The sequence below is a fragment of the Myotis brandtii genome, unplaced genomic scaffold, assembly GCF_000412655.1.
Source record: "Myotis brandtii unplaced genomic scaffold, ASM41265v1 scaffold136, whole genome shotgun sequence".
Classification (NCBI taxonomy): Eukaryota; Metazoa; Chordata; class Mammalia; order Chiroptera; family Vespertilionidae; genus Myotis; species Myotis brandtii.
The window spans coordinates 593,449-614,988 of NW_005354829.1; the positions used below are offsets into that span (position 1 = coordinate 593,449).

The window sequence follows — 21,540 nt, forward strand, 5'->3', positions numbered from 1 at the left end:
TGGGAGAGGACAACAGGGAATAAAGAGGACATATGTAATACTTTCAACAATAAGAATTAAAAAAAGATTTCAGGCTTAGGACCCAGACTTGGGTTTCACCATTTAGCAGCTATGTGATCATAGCTACTTTAGCTAACCTTGATAAGCCCTCATGTCTTTCTATGTAAAATTGGATGATGGGTAATATTAACAGTCAAGTGTTTGGTGTAATTATGTGAAATAATGTATTATTTTACTGAATTACTTAGTACTGATCCAAATGACAATTTCAGCATTACAATATACCAGGGTATTTCAGTTACCTGATTTTCTTGAACACATTCGTTCAAAGATCCCTCTTATATAGTAACTAGAGGCCCAATGCATGGAAATTTGTGTAAGAGTAGGCCTTCCTTCCCTGGCTGGTGGCACCAGCTTCCCTCCAGCACCCGGGATCCGGGCTGGCTTCCCTCGGGCTGCCCACAGGCACCCGGGACAGACCCAGCTTCGTAAGACAGGACATCTGGAATGACATCCGGAAGATGTGCAGTCTAATTAGAATATTACCTTTTTATTATTACAGATGAGGGAAGTGCCCATATTTTAAAACATGTGGCTCTCCATAGGATCATAGGATGCTAGATTTGGAATTGGTTTTAGGGACTCTGACCAAACTCCTTAATATTATTGGAGGAAATAAGGCTAAGATCAAATACATATAAACGACATCTTTGATCAATGTCTAGAAATTGCTTAATGAAATTTTGTCTTAGTTTTTACTCACTTTTCTTTTTGGATGAAACTAAAGGAAGTAACACTTGTTCATTAGAAAGAAATCAAACAATACTAAAGAGGAAAGTAAAAACCTCCCTTTGTTGCCCCTACAAGCCCACTCTGCTCCCCAGAAGTAACTCTTTGATATATGTGTCCTCCCAGACCTTTTAATGTGCTTACAAATCCTTTCCTGTATGAAAGGTCTGATCTCGGCAACACACTAAACCCTGAGAAATTGGATTCAAGGCTTTCCGAAAGTTAAACAGCCAGGATTTGTATCCAAATGTCCTGATTCCTAGCCTTGTGCCTTTTCATGAACCATACCATCATTCCTCGTGTCCTTGTAGAATATGACACAGTTTGTATTCTAAATGTTATAGTCTTTTCCTTAACATCAGTTACTTTTCTCTGTTTTGGTCTCTGATTGGTTCCTCCTTACAAAATATATCACTCAAGGGATTTAGTAAAACTTTTGCCAGCAGGGACTATAGCAGGCATTGAAAATGAACTTGCCATTAATACCATTCCTCCCCCAAGAAAATCCATGCTACAACTATAACATTGTTCGTTGCAAAGATTTATCCTATTTCGCATCAACTTATATTATTGTCCTGAACATGTATTTCAATATCGTAATGCTGTTTAGCTTACCACCAGTTTATAAAGTGTCCTATGCGAAACTGCCCTCGCTCTGCATTGTGACTACAATCACCTATATTCTTATTCTATTACTCCTGACCATAGAGTTCTCTCTTTGCAGGACAAGACACTCTCTCCAAGATATTCCCTTTAATTCCTCACATATTCCACAAGTGCCTCGTAAAAGAAAATGCTCACGCTGCTATTACTGAGGTGGCTGTTTGGATGCAATGAACAGAAATTGCTTTAACATCTCGTAATGAACAAAACTCATGCTTCCCACATTGACAGAAACATCTATTACGGCCCTACAAGGTAAAGGACATCATGGCTGGAGTTCAAAAAATGGATAAAGCTGTAGTATGATAATGCTCTTTTACAAAAGCATAATTCTGACACATTGTTAAATATTAGCTCATGCTAAACACTGGTCACAAGTATATTTTCCATAAGAAGAAAGTTTTCAAATTGTATGTCTGTAATTTTTAAACTTTTTTGAGACCACTGTGTCAAAAACCCAAACGTAAATAGTTTTAAGAAAAATAAGCAAGCTGTCAGAATCTCTTGAGCCTGTTTTGTTCCACATGTTTCAGTTGCAAACGATTACTGAAATAAATGCTTACTGATTTCTCTATCACAGTGATGCAGAAAATGTAAAACAGGTTTAAGGAAAACTCAAAGTTGTAAAACTAAAATTTTGGAAATGATTTTGATTCCTCAGTGGAACAGTTACATGGATATGACACTGAATAAAAACAAAAAAGATAAAATAGAGAAATAGTAAAGCTGACAAAAGAAGCCTGAGTCTCCTATTCTATAAAATTACAAAACTGAGATGTAGGCCTAATTAAAGAAGTAATTTACTAAGGGTGAATAAAACTAATTTTTTTAATTGACTAGTCACACAATCATTCTTTCATGGATAAGCCTGAAGAAACTGCACTAATTAATCAAAAACTAATTAAATATACCTTATCTTCTTTCTTGTAATTTAAATAATTCCCTGCTCTTCACTTAAATTAGTTGGATATCCACAAATCCACCATGTATTCTATGTGCTGGAATTCTTTTCTTTTTAATTCTTTACTTCCTTTATTTCTTTCAATTGGAGCAGCAGTGTGAGACAGCTGTTAAAAGTCCAGACTTTGGAGTCAAGCCACCTTTGTTCAAATCCTGGCCCTACCACGTACTAGCTTTGTGACTTAGGACAATTACCTAACCACTCTCAGTTTCCTCAGTTAAACTGGTATTTTAAAAGTATTTACTTCATATGGCTTTTATGAGTATTAGGATTAATAGTTTTACTTAATATAGTAAAACAACTTGGCACACAGTTAATGTTATATTTGCTATTATTAATTTTAATTAACTATAGGGGTCAGAAAATATTTCCTAAAGAGGCCAGAAAGTAAATAATTTAGGTTTGCAAGAGGTCCATACTAACTCTAGTGGTTGCACCTACTCAACTCTGCTTTTGTAGCATGAACACAGTCATAGACAATGTATAAAAGAATGGGCATGCAAAAACAAGTCAGCAATTTGCTGACTCCTGAACTATACAGTATAATGTTTAGAATACTGCTCCTATCCTAGAGATGTGCTGTAGCAGTATTACTCTAAAAATAGAGAAGCAGAGTCATTCCTATAATACAGCGAGGGTACGCGCTTTACTGGGGTTTCTCATTGGTGAGAGTGTGGGTAATGAATCTGAAAAGTGACTGATGATGCTTTTAGAAATAGGATTAAGAATCATAACTTTGGTCTTAACAACACTTGAGTACTATCTCTTTACTTCAGCTCCTAATCCTAAATAAACTATGTCCAATATGTATCACTCTTAATTATTATACACCCTCTTTAATGTTGTTATATTTGATACTAATTTTAACCAAAACTCAACTTTATAAAAGTAGGTGTGTGTGTTTTTAAGTCCAAGGAGGCAGGGGTGCAGAGTATACCAGTAAACAGGAAGACAACAGGGAGGGGAAGTATGGAAAGTCACAATAAAGAGGGAGTGTTTAGGACACCAAATCCTTTGTGAAATGAGACATAAAAGACAGAGCAGAAGAAAAATTTTAAACAATGAAAGGTATTTAAACAATGAAAAAAAGTCTTTGTTGACCAATGTGGTTACCATTTCCTATGCTCTTCATTCCTGATTCCTTTGAGTAGATTCGGAGTTTCATCTATTGTCATCTGCCATTCACTTAAAGGACTTCTTTTAACATTTCTTGTAGGGTAAACTGGATAGTGATAAATTCTTTCCGCTTTTGCATGTTCTTTACCTCCCAAAAGTATTTTACCTTCATTTTTGAAAGATACTTTCACAGTGTAAAAAATTCTAAGTTGGCAATGTTTTTCTTTCAGTACTTTGAAGGCATTGCTCTACTGTCCACTAGTTTGGATTACTTAAAAAGAGAAATCTGCTGACATGCTTATATTTGCACCACCATATATAATTCCTTAGTATGTATTTCTGTAATGTATTCTTTTCTCTGGCTTCTTTAATATTTTCTCATTATCACTGGATTTAAGCAATATGATGTGACACAGTGCAGTTTTCTTCATGTTCTTTTTTGCACTTGGAACTTGTTGATATTATTACATCTACAGAGTCATTGTTTTCATCAGATTTAGACATTTTCAACCATGGTTTCTTCAAATAGTTCCACCACACCACATTCCACCCCCTTTATCTCTTCTTTTCAGGAACTCCAATCCCTTGCATATTGACGTAGTCCCACAGCTCACTGATTCTCTGTTCTTGCTTTTATTTCTTCAAATAGTTCCATCAAACCACATTCCACCCCCCTTTATCTCTTCTTTTCAGGAACTCCAATTCCTTGCATATTGATGTAGTCCCACAGCTCACTGATTCTCTGTTCTTGCTTTTAAAGTCTTTTTCTCTTTGTGTTCCATTTTGCATAGTTTCTTGTATTGGGTTCAAGTTTACTAATCTTTTCTTCTGCAGTGTATAACCTGTTGGTAATACCATCCAGTGTATTTTTAATCTCAGATACTGGCTAATTATCTCTAAAAATTTGATTTGGATCTTTTTTATATCCTTCATGTCTCCATATATCAGCTTAAGTTTTTTTCCAGCTTCTTGAACATACGAAATCTATCTATATAAAAGGCTAATATGCAGAGTGTCCCCTCGGGAGTTTGACCAGGAGACCAGGAGTTCAATTGCTCACTATGACGTGCGCTGACCACCAGGGAGCAGCGCAGAATGAAGGAAGGCCCCAGCTGGCAGCTAGGAAAGAAAGGCTCCAGCCAGCAGCTGGAAGGCCCCAATCGGCCCTGATTGCCGGCCTGGACTAGGGACCCTACCCTTGCATAAATTTTGTGCACTGGGCCTCTAGTACCATTATAATTAATTTTGATGTCTTTGTCTAGTAGTTTTATCATGTGTCCAACTTCTGAGAAACTTTTATTTGGCTGATTTTTTTCCTCTTTGTGAATCATGTTTTTGTGGTTCTTTGCAAGACTATTATTATAAATACTAGAGGCCCGGTGCATGAAATTCATGCACAGAAGGGGGGCGTTCCTCAGCCTGGCCTGCACACTCTCCAATCTGGGACCCCTCGGGGGATGTCCGACTGCTGGTTTAGGCCCCATCCCTGCAGCAGTTGGACATCCCTCTTGCAATCTGGGACCACTGGCTTCTAACCATTCGCCTGCCTGCCTGCCTGATCACCCCTAACCACTCTATCTGCCTGCCTGATACTGCCTCTGCTTGCCAGCCTGATTGCCCCCTAACTGCCCCCCTGCTGGCCTGACTGCCCCCTAACTGACCCCCTGCCAGCCTGGCCGCCCCCTAACTGCCCCCTTCCAGCCTGGTCACCCCCTAACTGCCCCCCTGCTGGCCTGGTCACCCCCTAACTGTCCAGAAGGAAGTCAGACGTCCGGAAAATGTCAGGTTGACCCAGTCTAATTAGCATATTACCCTTTTATCTATACTATAGATAGCATTTCCTAAACTTTGAAGGAAATTGAAAATAAAAATGATTCATAAGATGACATTCTAATACCTTTCACTTATACATTTTTGCATTTTCTCATCTACATTTGTCCACATCCATCTATATTTTACATACTTTTTCATATTAGAACTATCATTTTTGCTCACAAACATTTAGATATAAAAAGGGGGGTAACTATACATACATCTATCACTCTGAATTTCTTACTGACCCTTATCCATGTGTATATCTCAATTTTAGATATAAAAAGGGGGGGTAACTATACATACATCTATCACTCTTAATTTCTTACTGACCCTTATCCATGTGTATATCTCAATTTTGCAGTTGTAATCAAAGTATATCATCAAATTAATATTTCTCTGGTATTATTTTATATAAATCTTTAATGTTCCCATTTAGCCTTTGTTATTGTTATTCCTCTTAAATATTTTAAATTTTGAAAAATTGCAAGGTTATTTATGCTTATTTTACAAGTAAAACAATACAATTATATAAAAGAAAAAAATTATATAGCAATTCCTACTCCAAGTCCATTTCCTCAAGTAATAAATACTAACAGCCTGTATGTATCCTTCCATATCTTTTTCTATTTTTTCTCTATTTCTTATATGTATATAATATATACACAAATACATACTTTTTCATAGTTGTTTTGGGAAACTTTTTTTCATTTATTACACCATAAATATATCTCTAAATGAACAGATATATGCCTAGTTAATTCTCTTCAATATCTTTATTACATTCTCTACTAAGAATATAACGTATTTTGGTCACCATTTTCCTAAGATAGACAGTCCAATTGTTTCCAATATTTTTGCCTCTTAAAACGATGCTGCAATACTGATTGGATGTCAGATGCAATACTGGTTGAATTTTAACCTGTTAGTTGCTGGATATGTTTATATTCCTATACATAATCTTGACTTTTGTTCTGAGGAGCAGTTAAATTACTTGGATCCTCGGTAGTCTGTTTTTCAAGCTTTGTTAGGTAGGACCAGAGTAGTATTTAGTCTAGAGCAAAGTTTTCCCAAATATTGTGGAAAAATTCTTCTCACTATTCTACCTGATATCCAATAAATATGAGGTTTTTTTCACTCTGTTTGATGAGAACAGAATACTATACTTGCTCTGTGTGAGCTCCAAGGATTTTCCCCTTTTATCTCTTTGGGCGGGCATTTCCTGAGCCTTGGGTAGCCTTGTTACATGAACACACTAATCAGTTGTCAGCTGAATATTCGGGTTGGACATTTTGCAGAATAAATGTAAGAACTCTCTGCAGTGCTCCAGGATTTTTTATCTGTGCTGCTCTCTCCTCTCTGGCACTTTGCCCTGAAAACTACAGCTGCCTTGGATTCACAGCTCAGTCTCCTCAACACAGGGAGACTTCTGGTCTCTGCCTGGATTCTCCTACCCTGTTCTAAGGTGATCATAGGGCTAAATTCATTGATTCCCTATCTCCCAAACACTGGTGTCCTTGTTGTCTGATGCCCAATGTCTTGGGAAATATTTTTTTTTATTTTGTTAATCGCTTCAGGCACAATGATAAACCTGGTCCCTGTTCCTCCATCCTGGCCAGAAGCAGCTCACACAGCTTGAATTTATTAAGATCTTATCTAATCCCATATCAGCAAATATGATCATTCAATTTAGAGAAAATTTTCCTTAAGTAGTGAACACTCACCCATATAGAAAACCTTACTAAAGCAGTTCAAAAATTATCAGTCTGTGGAAGTCTGTAAGACTATCAAGTGACAATCCCACTCAAAAGCTCAGTACTAGCTTACATGCTCACTGTTGGCTCAAAACGGCAAGCACAATTTGGAGCTATGAGAAGGAATAGAGTTGAGAGAAATAGCTCCTAAAATTAGGTCAGAATAATTTATTTAGAGAAGAAAAATCTTTATAATCACACCCCAGAACAAGGCTAAGAATCACTAAGAATAATGCAGAGGCAACAATATAAAGAATGCAAAAGTTTAAAGGACAAGAGAGTCCCTGGGAAACCCAGACCATGAGCTGCCCGAAAGCAAAGTGTAAAGTAGGCTGGAGTTATCCTAAGAGCTGCTTTCTCCACCTTCTTACTTTCTATCTGCCTAGTACATTTATGAAATGAGCCTGACCTTTCACGTTAATGATTTTCATGTTAATAACTTAATGTTAACCCAGCATAGAGTATTTATATTTTAAAAGAAAAGAGGCAGAGAAAGAGAGCACGGCTTAATTCAAAGAAATCATTAATGACATATTTTCAGGAAGCCCTAACAAATCAGTGAACGACACACTGTGGGGCACTGAGTGAACTTTTGAATTCACTTCTGTTCATATTAACAAATCACCATCCCCAATCTCACGTAGTTGCATCGCCTGCTCTAAGATAGGTTAAGCATGATTTTGGATTGATTAGGACTTCAGAGTAGCACTCTAACACCTCTAATATGAGGAGTTTGGAGTACATTCTAAAAGTACATTCAGAGCTACATTTCTACAAATTAACGAATAAGACTTCCTTTGAGGCCCTGTGTAACTGAAAGGTTAGGACATTTTGAACGAGTGTAAATGTCAATTGAGGTTAAAGTTGTATTATTAAAAGTTTAAATAATCATGTGAGAATAGGTTAAAGAAATGACTCTTATATTAAGTTTAAAACAAGAAAAACCTTATTAATGGCTTTTTAAGGATTGAAGATTAAATGATGGTGAGCTGTTTCTCTATGTTTTCCAAATCAATAAAAGCCAATGCATTCAGTAGCAAGAGATGCAGAAAACATGCCCGATCTACCTGACTGGAAAGTTTAGGGGAAACTAAAAATAGCTCTTTCCACAAGGTTAAAGAGTAACCCCAGCTGCCCACAGGCAGCACTGGTCATGCGGGCAACTTGTACTGCTTTCTTCAAGCTGCCTCTTCCCTGCAATCACAATGGCTGGTTTGAGTTACACATGTATGTTCTTCCCCCATGAAATATGAACTGAATCCTTTCAAGCAAGGGCATAAAAACGTTTACATTTAAAATGAAGTTTTCCCGAATAATGCATGAAATTTCCAGAGGTCTTGTGCATACCAGGGCTGAATGAATATCCTCAAAAGTCAGCTAAAACCAAGGGTAGCTTAATCATTATGAAAGTCCCATGTTAACAAAATTAGTTATATGGTATATTCTCATAGAAGGCTTTATGGTTATATTTTATAGATAATGATAAATGAGTTTTAAATAAAGCAATTTAATCGCCATAATTTTTAAACTCTAGAAGGAAGTGCCCGATAATGTTCAACATTTTCAAGAACTTTTTAACATTCAAAGTCCTCTCTAGAGAATGTCGCTTCTGCCAACATGGCAGACTAAGTACTGGGGCTGACCTTTCTGCATAACTAAAAATGCTAAATAAAATATATCTTAAAATCGCCCTGAATGTATGACAAGATGAATAAAAACATTTTCATGGTCGAGTGAAGGACGGGACCCGGAAAGATAAACAGAAGACTAGAGCCAGCTTTCAACTGAGGGCACTTCCAAGCTTGGTTGACATGACTATTAGCTTTTGTTGTCAAGCAGGGCGCAGAGGATGGAATATACTGCCCAAGGCCCACCCTAGCTGGAAAGTCTAGCAGGATAACCCAAGACTCCCAAATCCGGGACTCCTATGTCATAAGGAAGAAAAAAAATAAATTTATACCACCCCAGCTAACAGCACAAGAACTGATTTCCTTGAAACTTAAAACTAAGTAGGGGAAGAAAGGCAAATACCCTCTGAAGTCTCATAAGCGAAAATCATCCCCAAACAAGTTGGCATTCTAAATTTACCTGGCTGTGGTAGCCCAGCATATCAAGCAGGGAATTTAGTTTAATCTTGTCATGAACTGTTAGTACACCCAATAGAAGCAAAGAAACATCCTTTCACTAAAGGAACGAATAACTCCAATCTTCCACAAATTATTCCAGAGCATGGATGAGGCCTAACACAATTTGACACCAAAAACCAACAAGAACAGTAAAAGAAGAGCTTCAGGCCAATTCAACTAAGAGACATAAAAACAAAAATTCCGAACTAAATGTTAGCACACTGAATCCAAGGATGTAAAAAGAAATCAGTCATACCTCGTTTCATTGTGCTTCGCTTTGCTGTGCTTCGCAGTTAACATGTTTTCATCAATATTGAGGCAAGATCCTCCACCAGCAAAAAGGTGACAACTTGCTGAAGGTTCAGTTGATAGTTAGCATTTTTTAAGCAATAAAGTACTTTGAATTAAGTTATATACATTGTTGTTTTTATACATAATGCTATTGCCCACTTAAAAGAGTACAGTATAGTGTAAACATAACTTCTGTATGCACTGGGAAACCAAAAAAATTGTGGCTCACTTTATTGCAATATTTGCTTTATTGCCGTGATCTGGCACTAAACCCATACTATCTCCAAGGTATGCTTAGAATAGATCATGCTCGAATTGGGTTCATCTCAGGAATGCAAAGTGAGTTAATATTATTAAATCAATTATTTTAATTCACCACATTAAAAGGGGAAATAAAGATAATTATATCATCTCAGTAAATGCTGAATTCCTAATCTGATAAAAAAAAAGTATCTAGTTTTTAATAGAAAACATCAAATAGCATAACTGGTAAGTAATAAATCAAAAGCATCCTCTTAAAAACTGGAAACAGAGTAAGCTAGCCCTCAGTTATCACTTCCGTGCAACACTGGAGGACTCTCAGCACAGTTAGGCAAGGAAAATTAAATTAAAAGCATAAGGATGGTAAAGGAAGAAACAAAAGTACGTTTATTTCAGATTACTTGATTGCCTACATGAAGACTATACAGATAAATTATAAAAGCTAATGAGACACCGTAAGGATGCTAGATAGAAAGTATATCAAAAATCAAATACAGCCCAGTGCTATGGCTCAGTGGTTAAGCATCAACCTATGAACCAAGAGGTTGAGGTTCAATTCTTGGTCAGGGCACATGTCTGGGTTGTGGCTTGATCCCTGAGAGCAGGGAGGTGGGGTGCAGGAGGCAGCCAAACAATGATTATCTCTTAACATTGATGTTTCTATCTCTCTCCTCCCTTCCTTTCTGAAATCAATATAAATATATATTTTTAAATCAAATACATTTCAACACAACAGCAACAGAAAACTTTTTAAAAAGTATACATTCATATTATGAAAAAAATAGAAAATAAATGAATAAACCTATCAAATATCAGAAAAAACTTTACAGATAAAAATATTAAAAATTCAATAAATAACACTAAGGAAAGCCTAAACAAATGCAGTTATATACAACGTTCATAACTTAGAAGATTCAATATTATAAAAATAATTCTTGCCCTAGCTGGTTTGGCTTCGTGGATAGAGTGTCAGCCTGCGGACTGAAGGGTCCCAGGTTCCATTCCAGCCAAGGGCACATGCCTGGGTTGCAGGCCCGATCCCTAGCAGGGGGCATGCAGGAGGCAACTGCAATGATTCTCTCTCATCATTGATGTTTCTATCTCTATATCCCTCTACTTCCTCTCTAAAATCAATAAAAATATATTAAAACTAGAGGCCCAATGCATGAAATTCGTGCAAGAGTAGGCCTTCCTTCACCCAGCTGCCAGCACCAACTTCCCTCTGGAACCCGGGACCCAGGCTTCCCTCTCAGCCCCGCTTCATCCGGAAGGTCGTCTGGAAGGACGTCCGGTCTAATTAGCATATTACACTTTTATTATTATAGATAATAATAATAATTCTCTCAAAATTAACTTATAGAACCAGTCCAATTCCAATCTAAACATAAACAGTGGGATCTGACAAATTGATTTCAAACTTAATATAGAACACAAAAGTCTAAATATAACCAGTATACTCCTGAAGAACAACATGAGGGGACCTGAGAAAACAAACATTAAGAATTATATACAACTCCAAGGATCTCAAAACCAACTTTATTTGCTTTACAAAACACAAACCTGTCTTTTTATTCTTTGTTTCTCACCTTACTCACCTGTATCACTGTCTCCAATCACTCAAGTATGCAGCTATGAAGACATCATCTTTGACTCCTTTTTTTTCTACTCTCTTGACCTTTCACCTCAAGGCCAAGCAGTTGGTGACTAGTTTCTTAAATCCAATCCTCTTTTCTATAACTACTGATTCCTTCTAAATGCAAGCACTCATCAACACCGACCTCTCTATTACAACTCTAACAAGTTGTCTTCCTGCTTCACTTGCTCTTTACTTCCAATACCAACTACATGAGCCCATCCTTTACAACCCCTCCTATCTATACAATGTGGCTGTAATCAAGCCAATGATTTACTGAAAATTTAAAGTAAATTTTCAAGTTCACTCCCCTTAGCAGATAACTAAAGATCCTGTACATTGCATCTTCCAGACTCATTTCTTGCCAAAGCACAAACCCTTCATACCTTTTGTTCTGTCTGCATTAGACTATTTACCACTTTCATAAAATTCTGTAACTCTTCACAGCTCTTCGCCTGTTAGTCATTTAATAGCCTTCTTGGTTATCACACCAACTGTGGCAGTATAGCAATGCTTGTGTTTAAGAAACACTTATTTTACTTAATAATGCCCCCAAAGTTCAATAGTAGTGAGGCTGGCGATTTGGATATGCCAAACAGAAGCCATATATTGCTTCCTTTAAGTGAAAAGTTAGAAGTTTTTGATTAAATAAAAAAGAAAATTATATGCTGGGGTTGCTAAGATCTACAGTAAGAACAAATCTTCTATCCATGAAATTGCCTAATTTATCAATTAAACTTTACCATAGGTATGTATGAATAGGAAAAAAAACATAGAATATATAGGGTTTGGTACTATCCAGTTTCAGGCCTCCACTTGGGGTCTTGGAATATATCCCCCACAGGTAAGAGGAGACTACTGTGTACCATAAATAAAGCAAATTCCAGGAAATATTTGTAAGAATGTATATTCTGATAATCATAATATGTAATAGTATCCATTTTCAAATACTAAACTGGAATAATTTAGCATACAATTATGTGATTTGAATATAAGCAACTATTTATACATAAACTATCATCTACCTGCAAATGGTAACGTTAAGAATACACCAGGTCAGACACTGTATCATATTTCATATCTCTTAAACCCAAAGATAAATCCATGTTTCACTCCCAGGAAGTGTTCAATAAAGCTTTGATGAATTTATGAATATTTCTAGCTTAGAGCCATGTGCTTAAATTTAACTCTGCGTAAACTTAGGATTGTGAGTATGTAAGCTCTTCAAGTTAATCCAGATGGCAAATAAAATCTGAACCAGAAATTACTGGAAGACTAGATGGCCCAGATTCTATTCACACATTAGTTCATATGAATTGAAAATTGTCAGTATGTTTTTAGTATATTAAGCATTTGAGCAAGCAGCCAAGAAAACAACACATAGACATGTTTATATTGTTACCTCTGATATCTTTCCAAACAAAAATGTCTATTTGGGGGTTTAACCTCTCAATTACAATATTTAGAGGACTTGAGATATGCATATATGGTGGCAAGAAAAATGTACTTTATCCCACAAATGTTTTTCATAAAGATCATCTTCCCACAAATAATGTTGAAATTCAAGAATAATCTTCCACCTTCTATATATTTATGCTACTATGAATAAAAATTACACAGTGTTTACTACTGTGTTCCAGACAAAGTGATTGTTACTTTACATCCATTTAATTCTTCAAATAATATGAGCATCATAACACCATCTCCATTTCATAGATCAGAAAACTGAAGTGTAAAGGGGTTAAATATCGTGCTAAAAGCCTCACAGTTACTATATGGTAGGTCCAATATTAGAACCTATGTCCATCAAACTCCAAAGACCAAGTTTTTAACAGATGCACTATTCTGCCTCCCTGAAATCTTAAAATATAATTTTTGAAGCCAACCCCAATTTTCAAAAATGTACTAGTGCCCCCTAAAAGTAAAAAAGAAGAAACATCATGGCAACAATAGCAAGACATGACATCCAGAGTTTCATATTCAAAATCTAATTCCATCACTGAGTGACATAAGGCAAGTTATCATAAAGCAACAGGTGCAATTCAATATAGAAATAAGATACAGTATCAAATACTCATTTGAGCAGCCTACACTTTTGTGCATGAAGCTGCATCCCAACTCTAAGCTCCATTATATACACTAGAGATCTGTTCTTACTGCAAACATCTGAACCTTGGGACACTAGGGAGGTGTACTCTATATTCATTATCTTCCTTCGGTATTTTAACTCTTGGGCACTGGTTCACAAATCTCTTTCCCCTACAGAAACATAAGGCAACAGAAGGCCCCAGATTTAGGTCATTACTTCCGTTACCCATTCCAGATGGCAAATCCCAATTATTTCTCCCCGAATGACTGCCTGCAGTCTACACTCCATCCAGGTCCAGATAGATACTATTTCTTCTCCTGGGACTAAAAAATATATGTAAAAGAAAAAGTTTCCCTTGTCCTTAGGTTTCAAAAAGAAGGAGACAGAAAAGGGAAGCCTGTTTTACCAGATTTTATTCTTACCCATTTGTTAGAGAACAAGTATAAGCAGGAACTCTTCCTCCCAGAAAACCTGATGTTTTGCTAAAAATATGTTTTCTTCAAAGAAATTATAATATAATAAATATTACATATAGTATGTATTTTGAATGTACCAGATTTCCTACTCTTAGGAAACTAGACTGGATTCCAAGAAGTTTAGTTAACCTTATGATCACTAAAAGCTTTCAAGCTTTGGATCTTAGGGCTTTTAGACAAGTTGGGATTGAAAAGGCTCAAGTTATTTATGTACCTTCTCACAGCGTATTTATTTTCTCAAAGGCATTCACACGTCATTTACATACATAATGTACACTGTAAACCACTTTCCTGAATTGCCTGCATTTGAAAGGATATTCTTCACACTCCACGGGCTCATAATCATGAATTCACTGACTACTCAGAGAGCAAATTGAAAGTGTGAAGCAATTTAACATGTACCACACAAAATGCTAGAACCTGTGCCAAGAAGGAACACTAATGACTGAATTCTACTCAAATTCAATTCAACGCCTGCCTTCATCGACATGGAAAGCCTGCTGTCACAATTTATATACTTGGGGCAGCCCACAGCAGTGTCTCCCCAACGCTATTTTGCATTTTCATTTGTCTCATACCTAACTGAGGCATTTCAATGGAAGGTCTCCCCACTCTGACAAAATAGTACATGGCTTATAAAATGTAAGGATGTTGAAGGCGAGATGTATTCTCAGTACAGAAAATCACAGTGGATGGATGCCCACTGCACAAAGACCATCACTTCAACCGCCAGGCTTTATACACTTGTGCTGGCTGGAGAGCCAGCGTAGAGGATTCAAAGAAAGAATGGCCTCTGGAACACAGAACCTCAATTCATGTTCTCGCCACTTCCCAACTATGATGACAGCCAGCCAAGGACATTTTTGAGGCCCAGTGTCCCCTTTTGTCCAAAAGGGGTAAGAATAATGTTAACTAGATGGAATACGGTGAAGATAGGAGCCCATTGAATATGTTTAATGTAAAACTATGAACTAAAGTTATTTTGACATGAATCATGAAGGCAAATCTTAGATATGTGAGGTATATGAGGTCCAAAATGTATTCTCTTAAAAGTTCTCCATTTGGCTGTTTTCTAGTTACCCGTGAGGGTCTTCCTGGGTATTTTAAAGATGTACCTTCCATGAGATGAGGCATACTTCATAACACAATAACATGAGTACAAAACAAAAAATGCCATCAACCCTCAACTACCAGGCGCTTGTGCTCCAAACGATCAAAGCAGAGAAATAGAGCTCCTCCCTTCCAGCACAGTCGCCCCATTGACCTGACGCCAAGGCGGTTCCCAATGCTGCACGAGAACCGAGTTTGTCCTAATAAACACGTCAAGTCCACTCACGGCCAAAGAAGCAAGCTCGAAAGACGTTGATATTAGCAGCCAGGCCAGGGGCCATTCGAGGTGCCCCTGTGGTACACAACCCAGGTGCTGACAGGTTAACATGGATAAGCAATGAAAGGAATGAAGAAACTATTCCACCCTCCCACCCCTCCACCTCTGCCTCCCCCACCACACAAATTAAATGCAATCTCAACACAGACAGTATCAAATGCTGACATAAATATGTGGTTTGTGTCTCCATCCCTGTTAAGATTCCTATAATTTGTAAAACAGTGCAGCATATTAAAAACTGTTGAAATGTCTTTATTAAACACTGAAGTAAATGCTTTGAGTAGGATACTAATACATAAAATTAGATTTTGTTGGGGAAAAATAATATATCTTGGAAGCACTTCTGACCTACTTAATGTATGGGGTTCAACTTTTTAGAACTGTTATCATTTGAGGAAGTTGGTTCGTTTCCCATATGGTCTATAGCAAATATTTTGCCTTAAACCATACATGTAAATTGCAGGAGAAGAGCAGAATCAGACAAACATCTTTTTAGTTCACTTTCTGGATTTCAATTAACATCTCATTTACAATACGTCTTAATACAAATATATAGTTGAGCTCTTAAGACGAGCTTGACAGGATTAGCACACATTTTGTAAGGCGCTGACAAAACAAGCATTCCATTAGCCAGCCCGCAGTGTCTCAAAATCTAATAATCAAGATCCCATTTTCAGTGCTGACAATGGCAAGACGTAAATAAGCAAGGGATTCCCTCCTCCCACTTTCTGGGGAAGAACACATTTTGTAGAATTCATTCCATAGCTTTGAGGCTATAAAATTTTTTAAAAATTTTCTTCCCAAATATTATTATTTAATAGATAACTAGAGGAAGTACACCATCAACCACATTTCTAAATCATTCTACTGTATGCAGGGTAGGGGAGAGGACACTCCATGCCTTAATTTAGGAAATATAAGGCCACGATTAATTCCAGGTCTTGGAATGTGAAAGAACTGTAAGAGGCCTCAAAAATTTTCCCGGTAGAGGAAATCCTACATCCCCAGGAATCTTGCCAGGCACCTGAGCCCTGGCCTAGGCCAGGCCTAGCTGGGGGCTCAAGATGCTGCAGGGGGTTTTCCTACAGTTCAGGGGAGCAGCAGTGCCCCTTCCCCCACCTCCCCAGACACCAGATGGCCCCAGCAGGATGTGCAAGGCCACAGCTTAAATGGATTATTTGCCTCTATTTTTTCTAAGCATTCTTAGAAAAGCTTAGGGAAGAACTGGATTTAAATATTCTAAAAGATGGGTCTAAGGTACTGCTAGAAATAATAGGTAATATTCTAAAAAGAAAAAAAAATTAATGATGGTAAATCACTAGCAATTAATACTTTCTACCTGAGTTCTAGAAAAATTTAAGGGCTTATTTCTTTCCACTAATCTCAGTGATTGAGAGGCCTAATGGACTATTGAGGTGACTAATATTCTTAAGGTTTCAAAGAATATGGTGGAAACCAAGGGAGCCTAAATTTTAAATCAGGGAAATTTGCTTAAGCTGTACAAAAATAAGACTCATACATATACAATGGAGGAAAACAATACGGTTTCCATAGAAGAAACCCCGCAATGGCATATATTAGACTTTCGTAGAAAAGTGAGCCATCATGAGGGCCATAGGAAAAGCTGTGGAATCATATATTACCTTTTTCAAAAGGCCTTCACTAGGCTCTTACACACTCTTAACTGTTTCAATGTGGACTAAGGAAGCCTAAAGAGAGAAGGGATGGGAATCCCTTACCTGGAATCCCTTCTCTTAGGTAGTTCATGTAATAATTCACGGAATTATCAGTCTAAGGGAATATATTTAAGAAAGAATAACCTTATTCATAGCTAATAACAGGAACTGCCATTTGTTGGCCAAAAATGGACGTGGGCCCTCATGACAAAGGCTAAAGAATTACTATTGCAAATGAAGAACAGAATACAAATATGTAAAATATAATGCCTTAGCCATCCCCTTCGCAAAAACTGTATTTTGGCCACTTCCGAATTGGCCCCAGACGCAAGAGGAGAAAAACAAAATTCAAGATCTGAGAAATAAAAACTAAAACAGAAGTGCCTGGCTAAGAGAAGCGGCTCCAGGGAATGCATTTTTCACATGAGGGTTTGGCACCCTAGAGAGGTGCCAACCAAGAACTATATGTTTGGGTAGTTAATAAAAGGATGGAATAAAGTAGACATTGTGCTGAACATCAATTCTAAAATACCACACCTATGAGGCTGCCAATGAAGCTAGAAAGTACAACATCGAGGACTGAAAGACTGATAAAATCTTATGGAGAAATTATAAACTTATGAAAACTATCCCAAGAATTAGTATACTAGGAAACCAGGGCAATGGTTATAAAGCAAAGTAGAAAGGAGATACCTTTAGGATGCCAAAAATCTATTTCTATATAAACAGGCTTGCATATGCAACACTAAGGCAAATGTAACCTTGCAAATCACTGACCTTTAATCATGCTTGGATTTTTTTCAAGAAAGAATCATTGACTCAGAAGATTCTAGGTAGAAAGTCTTTTTTCAGAGTGCTCACACTTGCGTAAGAGGATAAGGTTATCCTTCTGGACAAATATTTACCTCATCTGTCTAATCGGCTTCCACCCATCATTCAAAATACTACTTTCATCAATCTCCTTTATTTGATATTATATTTTCAACTGCCTGAGCTTTCCTGATATACCTGAAGTACAAAAAGAGAAAGGAAGCAAGAAAAGGAGGGGGGAGGAGGGAGGACGGAGGGAGAGGGAGAGGACGTGAGGGGGAAGGGAGGGAGAACACCTACTGGTTTTATCAGGTCTCTGCTTTTCCAGGTAATCTCTAGACAAATCTGAGAGATTAATTTACACACTGAATTTGCCCAGGCTCTTCACATATTAACACTCAGATTTACACCTACTGGAATAGTTCAACAGTGAAACAGGACACCTCAGTCTCTGTTCTGGAAGGACTTCCTGCAGCATCAGCGTCCCAGGGTCCCTTAGGACGCTTCTGAACTGGAGAGAGTAAGAGAAATCTGATTGCAAATTCAGGTGACCATGTACTGCACTGAAGAAAGGCAGTCAGACATTCCTATAAATTATCTGCATCGTTGTGTCTATTTATGTGAACATTAATTACCTATATTCCGCCCTAATGGATTTGGCTGTATAAATATATCTGAAGCTGTGCTGCATTAACCACTTACTTTCAAGTATCCCAAAAATGCCTTTTGAAATCAAAATTCAATTAAATTAATACAAGGCTTCTTTTTTGATCTACAGTTTCATGAATTTGAAGTCAGAGTTGTGATTGTTTCACAAATATATTAAGTATTGTTTCACAAATATATTAAGTATTGTTTCACAAATATATTAAGTTTCACAAATATATTGTTTCACAAATATATTAAGTATGGCACAAGTTATCATTATGAATATTCCTCCTTGGGTAACATCTGAATTTGGTTAGAACAAAAGTTTGTAGATAAGGGGTGAAGATCAATATCAATAATCTATAGGTATTGAGAACAAACTACACACTTAACAGTAACCCATCCTGTGATAAACATTAAAAATCAGGTATGACCTTTGTCCTCAAAAACTTTATATTCTTTTTTTAAATATATATTTCTATTGGTTTCAGAAAGGAAGTGAGAGGGAGAGATAGAAACATCAATGATGAGAGAGAATCATTGATGGGCTGTTTCCAGCACGCCCTCTACTGGGGATCGAGCTGCAACCAGGGCATGTGCCCTTGGCCAGAGTCGAACCTGGGACCTTTCAGTTTGCAGGCCAATGCTCTCTATTCACTGAGCCAAACCAGCTAGGGCAAGGGCTTTATATTCTAATTGGGTTTGGAAAAGATGAAACTATTTTCGTAGCCATTCCACTTATATCAGTTATAAAATACCTGCATTTTTCTTAGTCTGAACTCCAGGTAAACCTGGGTGGATTTCTATTGTTTGCATTTCAAGGAAGGCTTCCAAAGCTAAGACTGCAGTAACCATTTCATACAGCCAGACTTTGCAGCCAGGAGACTTACAATGAAGTTATGGGTAATCTTAGCAAACACATTTAACGTCACCATGCATTAGTTTTCCAATCTGTGTAATGGGAAGATGAACAAATGCCACCATACAGAGCTGTAGTGTTCAGCTGAAATAATGTACGCAAAAGTGCTCTGAAGCCATAAAGCTATTTGACATCAAGCCACTGTGTAGTTTAAAGAATATTAGGACCCCTGTTAGAAAAGTTCAAAAAGAATACTTTATTCCAGGGCCAGGCCCTCCACTCTGAATTTTGGAAAGGGCAGATCAACTGTGCCCCGGAGTCTGGAGAGCACAGTCCTTTCTGCTTTCAAGTGGCCATCTTTCACATGACTGTCCTCATCTCACTTTAGTGACCTTTCTTTTCGACTCTTGTTTGAGATGTCAATGTACTATATTATTTTTTCTGTCATTACAACTTTTGTCTTATATAGTGCCAAAAGGGAGGCACAAAGATTTTGCCATTCTTTAGCCAAGATGGTAAATTTAAAGCCTTTCATTTCACTAAATTAAAAAGCAGGGTTGATACTTTAAAAAGTGGTCTCAGATTTTGGGCAAACTTCTCAGCCTTCCACTTGGGCCATTCTTATTTCACTCTCACTACCCACACAAGTATGCTTCTGATACTCAAAGACAGGGAAGAAATAAGATTACAGTAATAATCCATTCAAGGTTGTTTTTATTGTTGTTTTAACTTCAACAGTTATGTTCAAAATAAACCTGTGTTAAAAGAAAAATAAAAGTAAATGCTGTTAAAGGTTATTTTTCCTTACTCTAGGTCAGGGGTCCTAAACTTTTTAAACAGGGGGCCAGTTCACTGTCCCTCAGACCGTTGGAGGGCCGGACTATAGTTTAAAAAAAAACTATGAACAAATTCCTATGCACACTGCACATATCTTATTTTGAAGTAAAAAAACAAAACGGGAACAAATACAATATTTGTATTTGCATGTGGCCCGCAGGCCGTAGTTTGAGGACCCCTGCTGTAGGTCTTATCTGCTGAGGAAAATAAACATTTATACTTGAGGTGCTTCAAGCTGTATGGTGCAACTACTGAAATTTAAAAATTGAAAACATAAATAGAAAAGAAACCACTTGTGGTCACAAAATCTTCTGGACAATTTCTAACATAAGATAAGCTTGGAATGACATAACTGCTGAAAATGCATTAGCTAATTTTTGACACTGCTTAATATATAGTCACATTTGAAACTAATGATGTTTAAAACGCAGACACTTTTACTTTAATTTGTGTACAAAACTATACTTATTTTCCTGAAATTGGGCCAATCGAGCCCTGTTCAGCACAGGTTGATAGCTGGTTGAATCTTTCACACAACAGAGTAAAAAATTTTCCTAGACAATCTTTAGAAATAATAGACTTCATTTCCACCTTACCTAAAACAATAAAGTGCACAATTTTCACCCGGTTGTAGATATTATCCAAAACTAATTTCTCGATAAAAAGTGCGTTTAGGAGTTGCACTGAATTCTGGTTGCTCAGCCACCAGTCATCCCTGGCAGAAGCACATCCTCTCCTCCAAATGACCAGGGAAGGCCCAACAAACTTTTAGTGGGATACACTGAGTGTTAAAGGTGAGAGGAGAACATGTATAAGCCAAAATGAATTAAATCAGGTTGTGTGTGTGTGTGTGTGTGTGTCTCCCGGGCTGACAAGTTTCTCCTAAGCTACTTGGAGTTTTGATTAAGTACCTGCAGCAAGAGTTCACCAGGAAAGATCTGATAACGGGGACGGAGCACGCACACACATCCTCCTTGTCAGAACCACGCGCTAGCAGAGGTAGAAATTAGCAAGGGAATTTCCACCAGTTTTCCTGGCGTGTCTCTCTCCTTCCTTCAGGCCCAAGGGAGGCGGAATAAGGTTTACCTAGCCACGGAAGGAACGAACTCGCAGTCACCGACCGAGGAACCGCGCACACCACCCGGAGAGGCAGAGATGCGTGTGGTTCTCTGCCCACTCCCTTCCTCCGCCTCTCGGGATGGGAATGAACACGCCTTCAGCTTCCAAACAGCTCTCCCTGTCCAGCCGGCCCCCATCACCCCTGTAACCTTCCTTCCGCAGTCAGTCCAAGTCCACACTGATTCCGGGGCACCCCAACCTCAGTTCGGCAGAGCCAGGGTTCGGGAGCGCAG

General features: G+C 37.6%; 1 protein-coding gene across 2 annotated transcripts in view; it reads right to left on the bottom strand.

Moving 5' to 3' along the window:
* The window catches only part of TLL1 (tolloid-like 1), a 165,571-nt gene that overhangs the window by 142,689 nt on the left and 1,342 nt on the right, over nt 1–21,540 (bottom strand). The gene's annotated exons all lie outside the window — the stretch shown is intronic.